At 37.4% G+C, this 14,400-nt stretch overlaps 1 protein-coding gene across 3 annotated transcripts in view; it reads right to left on the minus strand.

The window, feature by feature from the left end:
- UBE3A (ubiquitin protein ligase E3A) overlaps nt 1–13,068 on the minus strand; it is a 91,947-nt gene extending 78,879 nt beyond the window's left edge. For all 3 annotated transcript variants that reach the window (XM_044231996.1, XM_044231994.1, XM_044231993.1), the window contains exon 1: nt 12,510–13,068. The gene's annotated coding sequence lies outside the window, so the exon portion shown is untranslated. The remainder of the gene's footprint in view (nt 1–12,509) is intronic.
- Between the last annotated feature and the right edge of the window lie 1,332 nt (nt 13,069–14,400).

Genomic DNA, 14,400 nt, shown 5'->3' on the forward strand with positions numbered 1-14,400 from the left:
GATCCTGGCAGTTCCTCAAAATGTTAAACACAGATAGATTACTTACGATCCAGCAGTTTTACTCCCAGATATACCTGAGAGATGACTATATATGTCCATACAAAAGCTTGTATGTGAATGTTCACAGAAACATAATTCAAAATTAAAAAATGGAACAACCCAAATAGTTAGCAACTGATGACTGAATAAACAGTGCACATATTAATAGTGTATTATTATTCAGCCATAAAAAAATGCTGTTACATGCTACAAGTAAACCCTGAAATACAATACCACGTAAAAGAAGTCATACACAAAAGAGCACTTATTTTATGATTCCATGTATATGAAATGTCTAGCAAATCCATATAGAAAGCAAGCAGATTAGTGGCTGTCAAAGGCTGGAGAACAAAAAAATAGAGAATGACTACTAACAGGTACAGAGTTTCTCTATGGGATGAAAATGTTCTAAAATTAGCGGCAGTGAATACAAAACCCCAAATATACCAAATACAAATATACTAAAAATGAATCGCATGCTTTAAAAGGGTGAATTTTATGGTATGTGTATTACATCTCAATAAAGTCAGAACTATAAAAACTATATGCTTTTTTTTTTTTTAACTTCGCAAAAAAGGAAAAAAGCTGCATGTATCTGTAGTTACAGATATACTTACTTTGTATTTGCCAGGCAATATTCTGTTTTTCTACACCTACATTTAACAACTGTTACGTTTTAGAATTAATTAAGAAAAAGCAAACTTTCATTTATTTTTGTACTTAAAAATACACAATTCTATGTTTATTTCCTCACTCAAAAATAATTCTACATACCAATATTTAAGGCCGGGGGGGGGACCAACCAGGACATACAAGAGGTTCTCTGGAAATATGAAAATATTGGAATTCTTGGTTTTATGATTTATGGGAATACTCTAGTAGTTAAAACTGAAACTGTGCTACAAATCTAGGTTATACACAATCAGTTACATATAGGAAAGTAACTCTAGGATCATTATCACTGAAAAGAAATGAACTCTCTGAAATGACAGTTGGCCTGCCCCTCCCTCTGGGCCCTGTGAACAGTTCAGAAATTAAATAAATTATGCTTATTTACCTACCTGAATAACTACGGAAAGTACACTCCTGACTGGCCAATATTAAAATGCTATTTTCTCCCAATAAGGCAGCTTTACTTAAGTGTTTTATTACATGGCTTAGTGGCACTGGGAGTATCTTACCTAAGTGCAGATCAAGTATCATCTACAGAGATCCTTTAGAAATTCTAAATTACCAGATTTATTTCAATTTCCTGGCTTTAATGATAAACCACTCATTCTGGTCAACAACCCAATGATCTGAAAACAGAAGCAAAAGTGCCACATAGTCCCAAGGACTGACTATTGTGAAATTTTCCCCTGGGTTCTTTTTGCACTATAGTTCAACAGAGTTCTATCTTATACAGTGCTTAACCTAAAACTAAACCTAGAATTATGCTAGCTTTCAGCCTGTGTTATACACACACAAAAGATGTATAGTAGAAGATACTAAAATAACTAAAGGTAGGTGGGTTTTCCTTGAAATAATCATAAACACATATTTTCAGGTTTAATATATTTCATCTGTGTATCAAATGTAGTATATAAACTCATAAAATTTGATTTAAGGATAACAAAAGACTGGCTTCTAATTTAACTTCAAAATCCTTTTAAGAAAATTTAGCACATTTAATTTTAAGTCAACTAGACTGCCTCTCGTTAAAAGAAAACTGTTGCTCTGAACACCAGCCATATTTGAAGGACTTAAATAATAAAAATTGAGGGCACTTAATTTTCTATGAATGTCTAGTAAAATACTTAAAATAGCCTAAAGATATTCTTTTGACCAGTTACCAACTGGAATAGTATTTCTGAATCAATCAGTACATGAACATTCACTCATTTACCTAGCACTCACAAATGCTTGAAATTGCACATTAAAAAAGAGAGAGGGTGCCTAGGTGGCTCAGTAAGGTGGAACATGAGACTCTTGATTTTGAGGTTGTGTGAGCCTCAATTGTTGGGTGCACAGACTACTTTTAAAAAATCTTTAATAAAAGAGACAGGGACAACTATTTACTTTTCATAAGAAAAGATTCATAAAATGCCTTTTACATATACTTCACTCAGGAAGTGAAGAAATTATTTAATTGCAGTTGAAATTACTTACTTACTCAGGAAAAGCAAGATTCATTAACACCATAATACAAAGAAGCACTAAAATCAATGAGTACAAAGAGATTCTCAGGGAGGCTTCCCTAAGTAATATTTCAGCTTATTTAGCAATATTCCCTGAGGCCCGTGAATGGGTGAAATTTGTTGTCTAACTGTGCTCCAAGCAAACTGAAACACACTGGCAAAGGGTCTGGCACAGAAAGGTTAGACATCTCAAAAAACTGAAAAGGCCAGTACTGTTAGATGGTTCTGTTTAGCGAGGAGTATGGAGAAAGGTAAGGCTGAGGAAGTACAGAATCTAGATCATGTCAGACTTTGTAAACTAATAAAGACTTCTGAGTTTTACTCTGAAAGCAGTAGAAAGCCAGAGAAGAATTTTAAATAGAAAATTACAAGGTCAGAATTCTATTTTTATTCTTTCTTAAAGACTTTATTTATTTGAGAAAGAGAGATCACAAACAGGCAGAGAGGCAGGCACAGAGAGAGGGGGAAGCAGGCTCCCTGCTGAGCAGAGAGAGCCTGATGTGGGGCTCAATCCCAAAACCCTGATATCATGACCTGAGCTGAAGGCCGAGGCTTAACCCACTGAGCCACCCAGGTGCCCCAGAATTCTATTTTTAAAAGATCACTTGAAAAGACAGAATTGTTATTTGTTCACAATAATCCAAAAGAATTATAAACTATTAGAAATGATGGAGTTCACCCAAATTGATGGACACAAAATCAATACCAGTAATAATCAAATGGAATAAAAAAGATGCTATTTACAATGCAAAAATTAACCAAATAACTAATAAATTCAATAACATATGCGTAAAAGGCATTTATGAAGAAAACCACAAAATACTGAAGATTCAAATAAATAACAAGGTAATTCTCAATTTATATATTCAATGCAGTTCCAAATAATATCCCCAAAGGAATGTGATAAACTGGTTTTAAATTATTATGAAAGAATAAAAGTCTAAGAACAAGATAGTTCTGAACATTAATAAAGGGGAGGCCTGTATTCCCAGATTTCAAAACTTAACTATTTAAAATAAAACAATGTAGTACTGGTGTTAAAAAAAAAAAAAAAAAAAAGACAAAAATTAAAAAAATAAGAAAGAGAAGAGAGAAAAGAAAGAAATTAAAATCAAACCCAAGCACATAGCAGATGATACAGATGACATGCAAAAAATAAAATAAAATAATGGGGGAAGAATTCAATACTTAATGTTGGGACAACTTGCTTATCATAAAAAAAAAAAAATCTGATTCCCAACTCCCTCCCACATGGACCTAAATGCAAAAAACAAACAAACAAACAAAAAAAACCATAAACCTATTAGCAGACAATATAAAAGAGAATTTCTTGGGCGCCTGGGTGGCTCAGTGGGTTAAGCCGCTGCCTTCGGCTCAGGTCATGATCTCAGGGTCCTGGGATCGAGTCCCGCATCAGGCTCCCTCCTCAGCAGGGAGCCTGCTTCCTCCTCTCTCTCTCTGCCTGCCTCTCTGCCTATTTGTGATCTCTCTCTCTCTCTGTCAAATAAGTAAATAAAAAATATTTAAAAAAAAAAAAAAAGAATTTCTTGAACAAAAAATACAAATCATAAAGGAAAAGGTTCATGATTTCAACACTGAAACTTGAGATTCTATATCCCAAAAGAGAATACCATAATAGGCAACCAGCAGTATTTTTTTCTTATTCTGATAACTTTCATGGCTGCACTATAAAATAAAAAGGTTGGAGGAGATGATGGTCTAGGTCCTTTACAACATAAATACTACATACTAATGTCTCATTCTTTATAAACAATAATTTACGAAACATTTAAAAGACGCCAGAAATAATAAAATTCATGTCCATTTACCCACCATTTACACCATTTAATGTAAATTAAAATGAGGTATATAAAAAAAGGTATCATTTCACATCCTTTTCAACTCTGCAAAAATTTTAAAATAGGACAATTCCAAATGAGGGCAAGGACACTGGAAAGCAAAGTGCAAATATGAAGTATACACTGGCATGATGATTTTAAAGGTTTTTTTTTTTTCTAATTTATTTATTCGTCAGAGAGAGACAGCACAGGCAGGCAGAGTGGTAGGCAAAGGGAGAGAAAGAAGTAGGCTCCCCGCTGAGCAAGGAGCCAGATGTGGGACTCAATCCCAAAACCCTGGGATCATGACCTGAGCCCACGGCACTGGGTTAACCGACTGAGCCACCCAGGCATCCTGGCATAATGACTTTAAAGAAGAATTTAGAAATATTTACTAAGGTCAAAGTTATTCACAACCTATTCTCAGGCAATTCATTTTCATGAATCTTCTTAAACACCAATACCAAAAAATGTGTAAAAGCAATCATTTCAGCATTATTTATGACAACAAAAAAGAAATAACTAAAAATATCCATCAATAGTGAAATATATACATTTTATAAATGGAGTACGATATAGCAAATTGAATAAATACACTTATTTCAAAAAAATGCTTTTTTTTAAAAGGACTCTGATGAAAGATTATATAGAATACAGTACCATTTTGTAAGAATTTGAAACACAAAACACTTGTCACTTATGGATACTTCTACAAGCATACAGTAAAATTATAAACAAGAATATGATGTATACTCAAGAACCTCAGGATAGTTATTGCCTTACAGAGGGTTAACAGCATTTACTTCCCGAAGAATCAAAAGTGGCAGAATTTACAGTTCTGGATGGTGTATATTTGCTGTATTATTTATGGTATGTTTTAACTATCTTATAATTAAGATACATACATATATTCAAAAAGAAAAAAAATGAATATATAATACCTAAACTGAAAATTACCTTGGAGATCATCTAATTCAATCCACGTACTTTTTAAAGAAAAGATATCAGAGTAAGAATATAAAATAAGTATTACTGTAGTCTTGACAGTTTTAAACATATGCTACTTGTCTAAAACAGCACCTACGGGAATTAAATCTTGATCACTTAAGAGAAACTTGTAGACCATAGTGATCAGCCTCAATTTCTCAAAATCTGATGTCAGCTAGAAATACGGAGAACACGAACACACCCTTCCTAGAAAAGCCTCATCAAATTCAGCACACAGAGAGGCAATAAAGTGGGGCTGTAGTACAGATGTCTTTGGCCCATTGTCCAGGCTGATCCCTACTCCTGTATCTACTTAAAATCCGTTAAAAGTTCTGAAGCTTAGAGGATTTTGTTCCTGATGATTCTTACTCATCAGCTCACAACAGACAGTCCTGAATGGAAAGCAGTTACATTCATCAAGCACTTACAAATACATAAAACTGCATGTGAAAAAAAAAAAAAAAAAATGAGACACACAGCAAGTGTTCTCACAGAATCTTCAATTCAGGAGGAAAGAAAGGATTTAATTTCAGTTGAGGTAACTTACCTATTTTCCAGTTGAGATCCAACTATTTTTAAGTTCATCCCTCTTTGCCTTTCATTTAGCCCAAAAGATAAAAGAGGAATTTTAGAGGTAATAAATTGACTCCCTAATGAGTTACTGACACCAAAAAACTTTACTTTTTCATTTTTAAAATAATTAGAAATAAAGTTCGCTGGGCAATAATTAATGAAATATACAATAATATGAAATGCAGGAATCTAGTTTTATGTGTTTAAAAGTCTCAAGTTAGCTTGGTTTTTCTAATACATTCTCCTAAAGTGTTCTCATTTCAACACTACATACAGACAACTTTTAAGCACTTCTATTCTGTCAAGCACAGTGTATCACTACCTTAGCTACCAAACTTTATCCATTTAATTTTCTATTTTGCCTCTCTATTCTTAAAACATTTTAATGTGTCCTAGTCCATTTCTGGCTGCTAAAAGAAAATACCACAGACTGGGTGGCTTATAAACAGAAACTTATTTTTCAGATTCTTGGAATCTAGGAAGCCCAGTATTAAGGTGCTGGCAGATTCAGTGTCTGGCAAGAACCAGCCTCCTAGTTCACAGACAGCTGTCTTCTGGCTAAGTCCTCATATGGCAGAAGAGTCAAGGGAACTCTGCAAATCTTTAATAAGGCACTAATTTCATTCATGAGGACTCTACTCTCATGATCTAACCACCTCAGGAAGGCCACAATTCCTAATACCATTACAATGGGTGTTACAATTCAATCATATGAATTCTGAAAGGACATAATCATTCCATATATAGCAATATGTCACAGACATAGCAAAATGTGTAAGAAATTGAGTATGAATGAAACAGCTGAAGTAATCAGAGACACTTTTCATTCCATCGAAGCTCTAAATTTAGAATATCTTAAACAGCATAGTTTTTATCACTAACATGCAATACGATACATTGTCAGCCCATTTCAGAAAACTAGAAAAGAAAATTTTTACCCAATTACTTTTTGTGTGAAATGGGATTTATCGATCAGTATATGTGTCATATACAATAGATGCTCAAAAGACATGTATTTTTCCCCCAAACAAAAACTTTATATTTAACAAAGGCAAATACTTAACATTCTTATGTATGGTACACTATGAGGTTATCAGTATTGGCACATACACACACACAGCAGCACAATAAATAGAATTCTTAAGAAAAAATACTAAACTAATTAATAAGCTGGAAATACCTGTATTTCTCCCTATGACCCATAAGCTTTATACAGAAAACATTGCTGGCATTTCATCTTTTCCCTTCCCAAGAGGATTATGCTTTACATCTGATAAAAGAAAGGAAGTATTTGTTGGCAGTATGAAGAAATTCCCACAGTGGTAGCTGCAGTGCTAGAAATGATCATCTCAGAAGAAAATAACACCAGTTTTAAAGATGGAGCTAAAGACTGTAAGGAAGTGACAAAATTTGACATTTGTCTATACTGAATTCTAGATACATGATTCTTACATTATTTTCTGTACTGAGTATATAATTTAGAGAGAAATTCAGAATTTATTCTGCATTATGAAGAATATGAAAGTAAACAGGTTAGGATAGTGATTACAGCCACAAAAAGCAATTCTAAGACTACCTTCTCACATCCAAGAATAGAAATCTATTATAATAGAAGCTTGAAATGGATAAGGTATCCCTTTTGATACAAAGAGAAAAATGTCATCACATTAAGAACAAAGAATTACAAGCCTGCACACCACAAAGAGACAGGTTAAAAAAATTTTTCTTGTTTTATTTCTGTAATATAAAAGGATCTATGCTTGACTAACCTCAACTAACCCCGAAGGGTACAGAAGGTCAACTTCTATAACACACTTAACTGTTAAGAGTCACCACATTAAGCTCTACATTGGCCAGCCAAGAGTTTCATTTAAGGAATATTTTATCCTACTTAATCAAGTGTTCAGGGCTCAAATGCAATTTCCATGCTTTTTATTTGTGGCATAGATGTTGACTTTAATAAAGTCTTACATAGGATTCTTTTCTATGATCCACATGTGCTATCTTGATAGATTCCAGAAGACTTCCTAGGATGGAACTTTTGGAATAATCTTATCCACTAAGAATCTATGTCTCTAAAACCTCTTTTACTTTCAGGTCAACCTTATGATTCACCTTAATTCAAATTAACAGGAGAGGTCAAAAGTAAAGCAAATTAGGGCGTCTAGGTGGCTCAGCAGGTTCAATGTCTGCCTTCACCTTAGGTCATGATCCTGGAGTCCTGGAATTGAGTCCTGTGACAGGATCTCTCCTCAGTAAGGAGTCTGCTTCTCCCTCTGAATGACCCTCCCCTCTCTACTGCTTTCTCTCTAGCACTCTCTCAAATAAATAAAATCTTAAAAAAAAAAAAAAAAGGTAAAGCAAATTACAGAAGGCATTTTTTTGACTTAGGATTAGTAATACTGAATAGTGCATCAGTAATTATTAAGATCTTACTATTTATTTCAAAGGTAGTTAACAAATTTAAAATAAACTCACATACTAAGTATTTCCCAAAATAATACTTCTGAAAGTATGAAAGGGTTAAAAATGTTTATAGAGAAAAGCATGAAAATATACCAATGTTCCAATCACCAGCTTATTACTAACCAACTTGTTTTCTTGGGCAAGTCACTAAGTCACATATAAGGCCACTTTATACAGTATTATTCTACTTTTTTGAGAATCATCACATCTGAAAAAACAATCCTTTGAAAGAGACAAAGCAAGTACCACCTTCATTTAACAGACGTTAACAGAACAAAGGCTTTGAAAGGTTAATGACCTGCTCATGACCAGCTAGGAAGCTACATTGGAAGGATGAACCCATGCATCTTCTGACACCAAAGTTAGTGCTTCTTCCTCCACATCAGTGGTTCTTGGTAGCTTTTGTTCACTGAACCTGTTGAGACTCTGAAACTTAAAATTTATATATAATTTTAGGGAGTTCACAGTCACGAAGCTTAGCATCAAACAGAAACAACTGTCAACCAAATCTTATTTGCAAACAGCAATATTCAAAAAAAAGGTATTAACTTTATTTCATTCTCAGATTGGCCTTAAACTTACAAAGTTCATTTTGATTCATTATCCATAATGGTGTTACTTATTAATGATAACTTAGATCAAAGCACACTACAGGTAACATTTCTGAGGGTAAATAAAAATTAAAGTTGGCAAAGAAATTTATCATCTATTTATTAATTAGTTATTTCATTTAAAAAATTATATAGCATCTTTAAGTATTTTAAACATCTGTTCTGGACATAGGATATGTTTGTAGATTAATACCATTACTACTTACTGTAATTTTACTTGACTTCCTTTATTAGAAGAAAAAGCCCCACTTCCTGCACTGTTATGCTCAGAAAAGGCCCAATGATGGCATCTTGTGAAGTCTGCCTTCTAATAATAATGTAGAAAAGATTCAAATAGAAGCAAATTACTCCTCTCAACAGGTAGGACAGAACATGCACCACTGAAAGCAAAGAGTCCTGAACTCTAGTCCAGAGACTCAGACTGCAGTTCTAGCTCTATCACCAGGTGACTTTCAGAAAATCATTTTAAACTTTGCACTTCAATTTCTTCATGTATAAAATAAATGGAGTGACTGGCCTCAAGAATAGTCCTACTGAGGCTTGAAACTTCTATAAACCTAGAACCAGAAGAAAGAATGATAAACACCAAAGAAAAATACCAAAGTACTTAAAGGCAACTGACAAGGTAAATTAATTTCTTTCTTTCTTTATCTTTCTTTCTTTCTTTTTTTTTTTTAAATACATAGCCATTCACACATACACACACACACACAATGTGCCAGGTTTTGGATTACGGAGTAGGACCAAGGTAGAGATATAAACTATCTCACAAGGGGTGCCTGGGTGGCTCAGGTCATGATCCCAGGGTCCTGGAATTGAGCCCCACATTGGGCTCTCTGCTCAGGGGGTAGCCTGCTTCCCCCCTCTCTCTCTGCCTGCCTCTCTGTGTACTTGTGATCTCTGTCAAATAAATAAATAAAATCTTAACAGAAAAAGAAAAACTATCTCAAATATGCCAAACAGTTGTATAAAGGGGTAAAAACAATATTCTTTAGACTAGAAGCTGCGACTGGAAGTGTTGAGTCCAGAGAACTGCCCTAAGACTAGAAGAGCTCAGAAGAATGAGGCTCCATTATGGGACAGGATTTCACAAAAAATGGTGCTACATGGAGAAAGTCACTAGACTGTAAGCTTCCAAAATATAGACATGATACCTGACTTTGTAGCTCCTGCATATAACCCAGCTCACAGTCACAGTAGATACCGAATAAATGTTAGTTGACTACTGATAACTAATTCATCCATATGCTGGCAACACACTTTCTAGTAAACACCAGGAGTCCCTCCCCTTAAAGAGTGAGTTCCCAGCTAGTGAGAATGAAACAATGTAAAGGATAACATGCTAGAGTCCACCCTATGTAAGATGCTTTGAGAACAACAACAAAAATAACAGAGAAGGAAGACTTCAAAGGATTAACTTATTAAGGGCCTATGTGTTCAACATTTTATAAACTATTCCTCAAAACAACTCTACTTAGTTTCACCATTCCCTTTTAACATATGACAAAACTGCAGCTCACCAAGACTAAGCAACTTGCCAAGATCAGACAACTAAGGTGAGCCCAGAATTAAAAGTACAGTGAACTGCACATACTGTAAGGTTTTTGAATTTATCTTTACATCTACAGTGAGAAGAGAGTCAAAACCGGCCAAAACTCTGTTATCCTGAATTATCCTGAAGAGAAAACTTGTGTTCACTCGTAAAAATCAAAAAACTAACTTTTTAGCAGCTCTATGTGCATTTAATGAAATGTCTCTAACGTTTTGACCAATACAAGTTTGGGTCTAAGCAAAAATGTGCAACGTGATAAGAACATAACGAATAACCATTTAAGAAAATAAACATTTATAAATATTTCAAGTGCTTGGGTTGAAAAATTTACATATGATCCATAGTTTTAGATTATCTCACTGACTGCTTATTTGAAACAGCAAATTATTTCTGATGGGGGGGTGCTTTTGTTTTTGTTTTGTTTTTGGCAGGGACAGCAAAAGGATCATTTATAAAATGATCTGAAGTTTAAGAAATACAAATGATTAAAGGTTAAATACTCAAGACACTGTTAAGTACCCAATAAATCTTATTAAATGAACTTAACAAGTGGAATGAGAATGCGTCTGCCTCACACTTCTAACAAATATACTTAAGGTATTTTTTAAGTCAAGAAAAAAAATGTACAGTTTAAGAGGTAAAATAAAAACAGTTTACAAAACCTCTAAAGATAAATCAGAACACCGTTATTGTATCTCTGTGTAAAGTTAAACTCCTCAGGAACTAGGCAATGTCCAGACAATAGTGTACATAATACTTAGCATACTAAGGCTAGTTAATAAATATTGATATAAGACTTAGTTTCCAGGTCTAATTTTGTATAAAGAGAGGGTCATTATTTCTTGAATCTGTTTCTTTTGTTGTCATTATTATCAGTTCCTTTAAAGAGCTTCTGGGTCATTCTTTGGGCTTATCAGGACCATCACTAATACATTATATTACATTTTATTTTATTCATTTTATTACAAATGTGATAACTCAGATTTATAAGATCTAATTCTAAAATTATTTCAACTATACATACCACGACAAAAATTTTATTATCTTCCTAAATTCTAAACTTTTGTACCTGGTTTACCCAGTAATCTAAATAAGAATACTCATTAGAGATTATGAAATAAACACTTCTCATCCCTCTTGTCTAATTCACTCAAGATTTATTGTGTATCTACTGTGACTTTGACAGGTGACTTTTTAACAGTTATACTTCCAAACTTTAGGTCATTTCCATTTCAAGGCCCCTACCCTCCCCCGAAGAATATTCTGGAATAATTTCCTGCTTCTTTCAATATTACAGGCAGTGGAATTCTTCAAAATTATGGGTCATATCTATACCACCTCATGATTTATGGAGGATAAAACTAGACTGTAAATCCCATACTGCTATTCGTTTACATTTTCCAAAGTACTCTAGCACTTAATAAATATAATCCGAGACAGATTTAGTAACGCTTCTATTTTAGTATGCCAATTGGCCGTTTTTAAAAATTCAGAGACTAAATTATCTTTGAAGAATTCTAAGCTCAGTGTCTATGTTAAAATTATTCCTAACAATTTTATGGACTAAAGCATTTGCCACATTCAATTCTGACTTTACCAACAAAACCTCCACGCCATGACGAAGAAAGAGTCCTTTTCATTTTCTCAACTGAAAAGGGAAAATAAAAAAAAAAAAAAAGCCAACTGTTTGCAGGTTTGCATTTAACAGAATCTCTGGCAAACCCGATACCTCACATTTAATGTGAAAATCCCGATAATCGATAATCTGTGAACATAACCCTTGGGCTTGATTTCCCACTTCATCCGCCCTCCCTCACCACCAGCCCACCTCCAAAGCACACATCTAAACATTTTTCACCAAAAGGGCCCAAACCTCGAAAAAAGAGCTCCCCTTGGAAAGAAAAGGGCAGCCCTACGCTGCCTGGGGCCCAGGCCTGCTCCGTGAGCTTCGCTCCAAGGAGGGCCAACTCTCGACGCCCTACACGCCCCGCCCCGGGCCCGCTGGCGTCCCCTTAGGCACAAAACCCTCCCTCCGGCCCTCAGCCAGGGCTGACAGTTACGGTAGCAGCAGCCGCTGCTTCCAGAGGCCTACTTCTGGCACCGACCCCTCCAAACCACGCGCCCCCAAACACTCGCGGTGGCGCGGTTTGGGAGCGTCCCTAGCTTAGCCAGAGCCAGCCCCGGAGGGTGGTTTGGGCAACAGAGAGAACGAAGGGAAATGCCGCCCAGCCTCCCCGGCCCAGGCCCGGTCCTCCGCCACACTGACCTGTTGTCGCCCCCGCGCCTGGGCTGTGGCCCTCGCAGCAGCGGCTGCCTCACTGGTCGCGGTCGCCCTCGCTCGCCGCCTCCGCCCGCCACCGCCTCGTTCCCTTTCGCTGCCTCCACCGCCGGGGCTCATGCGGGACCCGCGCTTCCTTCTCCGGAGATTAAGGCCGGGAAAGGGGGCGCCGGGGCCGCAGAAAACCCCGCGCTCGTCGCCAGCCGCCGCTACGCCGCCGCTTCTCCCCACTGGGGAGCTGCGGGGCCCTCTGAGCCGGGGCTACGCTGCGAGCTGCTCCGAGAGCGACCCCAAGGAGGAGCCGAGAGAGGCGCAGCTGCCCGCGGCCGTAATCGTTGGGTTCGTAGAGATGAAGCGCAAGTCGGAGGCGGCAGCGGAAAGCGAGCGCCCAGGCCGGTAGATGGCTAAGTGGCAGCGGGGTGCGCGAGCGGGAGGAAGGTGGTGTGTCGAGGTTCTGGCGAAGGGGATTCAAGCTCTGTCGTCTCCTGCAGTCACCCCGAACCGAGCGCCACCATCTTGGGAAAAAACGCGGATCTCGCGGCCGCAGCGATAGCTGGGAGGACTGGCTGGGCGGGCCGAGTATCCCAGCAGGCAGCGCGCGCCGCCCGGTCTGGCGAGAGCTCTGGGCAGGACGCAGGGACGTGGGGCGGGGCCGGGATGCGCGCAGGGGGGCGCAGCGTTATCCACGCCCTCTCCTGCCGTCTCCTCCCCCTTCCTGCTTGCCGTCGTCGGCAGCGCAGGGGCTGTTGGGAAGGGGAAGTGGCTCGCGGCTCCCTGGAGTCCAACCAGGGTTGGCCGCCATCTTGGGATCGAGAAGAGGGTCAGGGTTTCTCTTGAGCCACAGCTGTCTGTGGCCACCCCTCCGAAAGAAGAGGGTACACACCGGAAAACCCTTGCGGCCTCCGGGAGTGTTGGAGAGCCACCTGGTATAAGCAAGTCGACGAATGTGTTGGGACTTAAACGCGTCCGATTTTATGGGGACGAATTAGCTCTGAAAATCCGCCGGGGGGATTTTGATAGCTCCCTGCCCCGCTGCGAGGCTGCAGCCTCCGGATACCAGGCCTCTGACCCCAACCCCTCTCCGCCCAGAGCTTCCTTTGTAAATACTGCAGAGGTACCCCGAAAGTGTAAGCCATCTTTCAGGGGACCAAGGTCATTTGCTCAGGCCTCTCCAGTACGATGTCATTAGTTTACTAGGAGATGAAAGTCCGCCTCGCAGTTTTGACATTCGGTAGGTGGTTGTTAAGATAAGGGTTAACATCAGCTGAATGGATGCTAATTTTGACCCGTATGACAACTGAACCCATTTAAAATCATGTATCTTCATGTTTAGTATCAAGGTCATCATTTTATTTAAAAAGTTTGATTTTTTTTTTATGGCTCTGCGACACTTAACTGGCAAATAGAGTGGAATCACTAACAATTCATAGTCCTAAGGGCTTGCAACTTTGCTAAGCCCTAACATACTATATGAGATCCCGTTCATCTAGTATTGAAAGAATTTTTTTTTTTTGAATCAACAGTCTTACAAAGCGGTGTATTTAGCTGCCATTCTTAGAACATTATAAGTTAGGGATATATTTATGTATACTGCTTCCCAGTTATAAGCAACTGTAAAAAACTTAAAACTATAAAAAATAAGCTAGCGGAATTTAAATTATCCCAGGACAATTAATGATAAATGACAGTATTAAATCATGTCTGATTTTAACTTACTTCCTCTTCTTTTTTTCATTTTCCCCCATTATAGATCCTCATTTGGAAATAATTTGTAGTTACATTTTATAGAAGAGGCTAGTTAAAATCGTAATCTTTTAAGGATTTTCTGTGCATATTATCAAAATAGGCAAATGAGAATGAAAATCTTCAAAGATTTTTA

Source organism: Neovison vison, chromosome 13 (assembly GCF_020171115.1).
Source record: "Neovison vison isolate M4711 chromosome 13, ASM_NN_V1, whole genome shotgun sequence".
NCBI classification, from domain to species: domain Eukaryota; kingdom Metazoa; phylum Chordata; class Mammalia; order Carnivora; family Mustelidae; genus Neogale; species Neogale vison.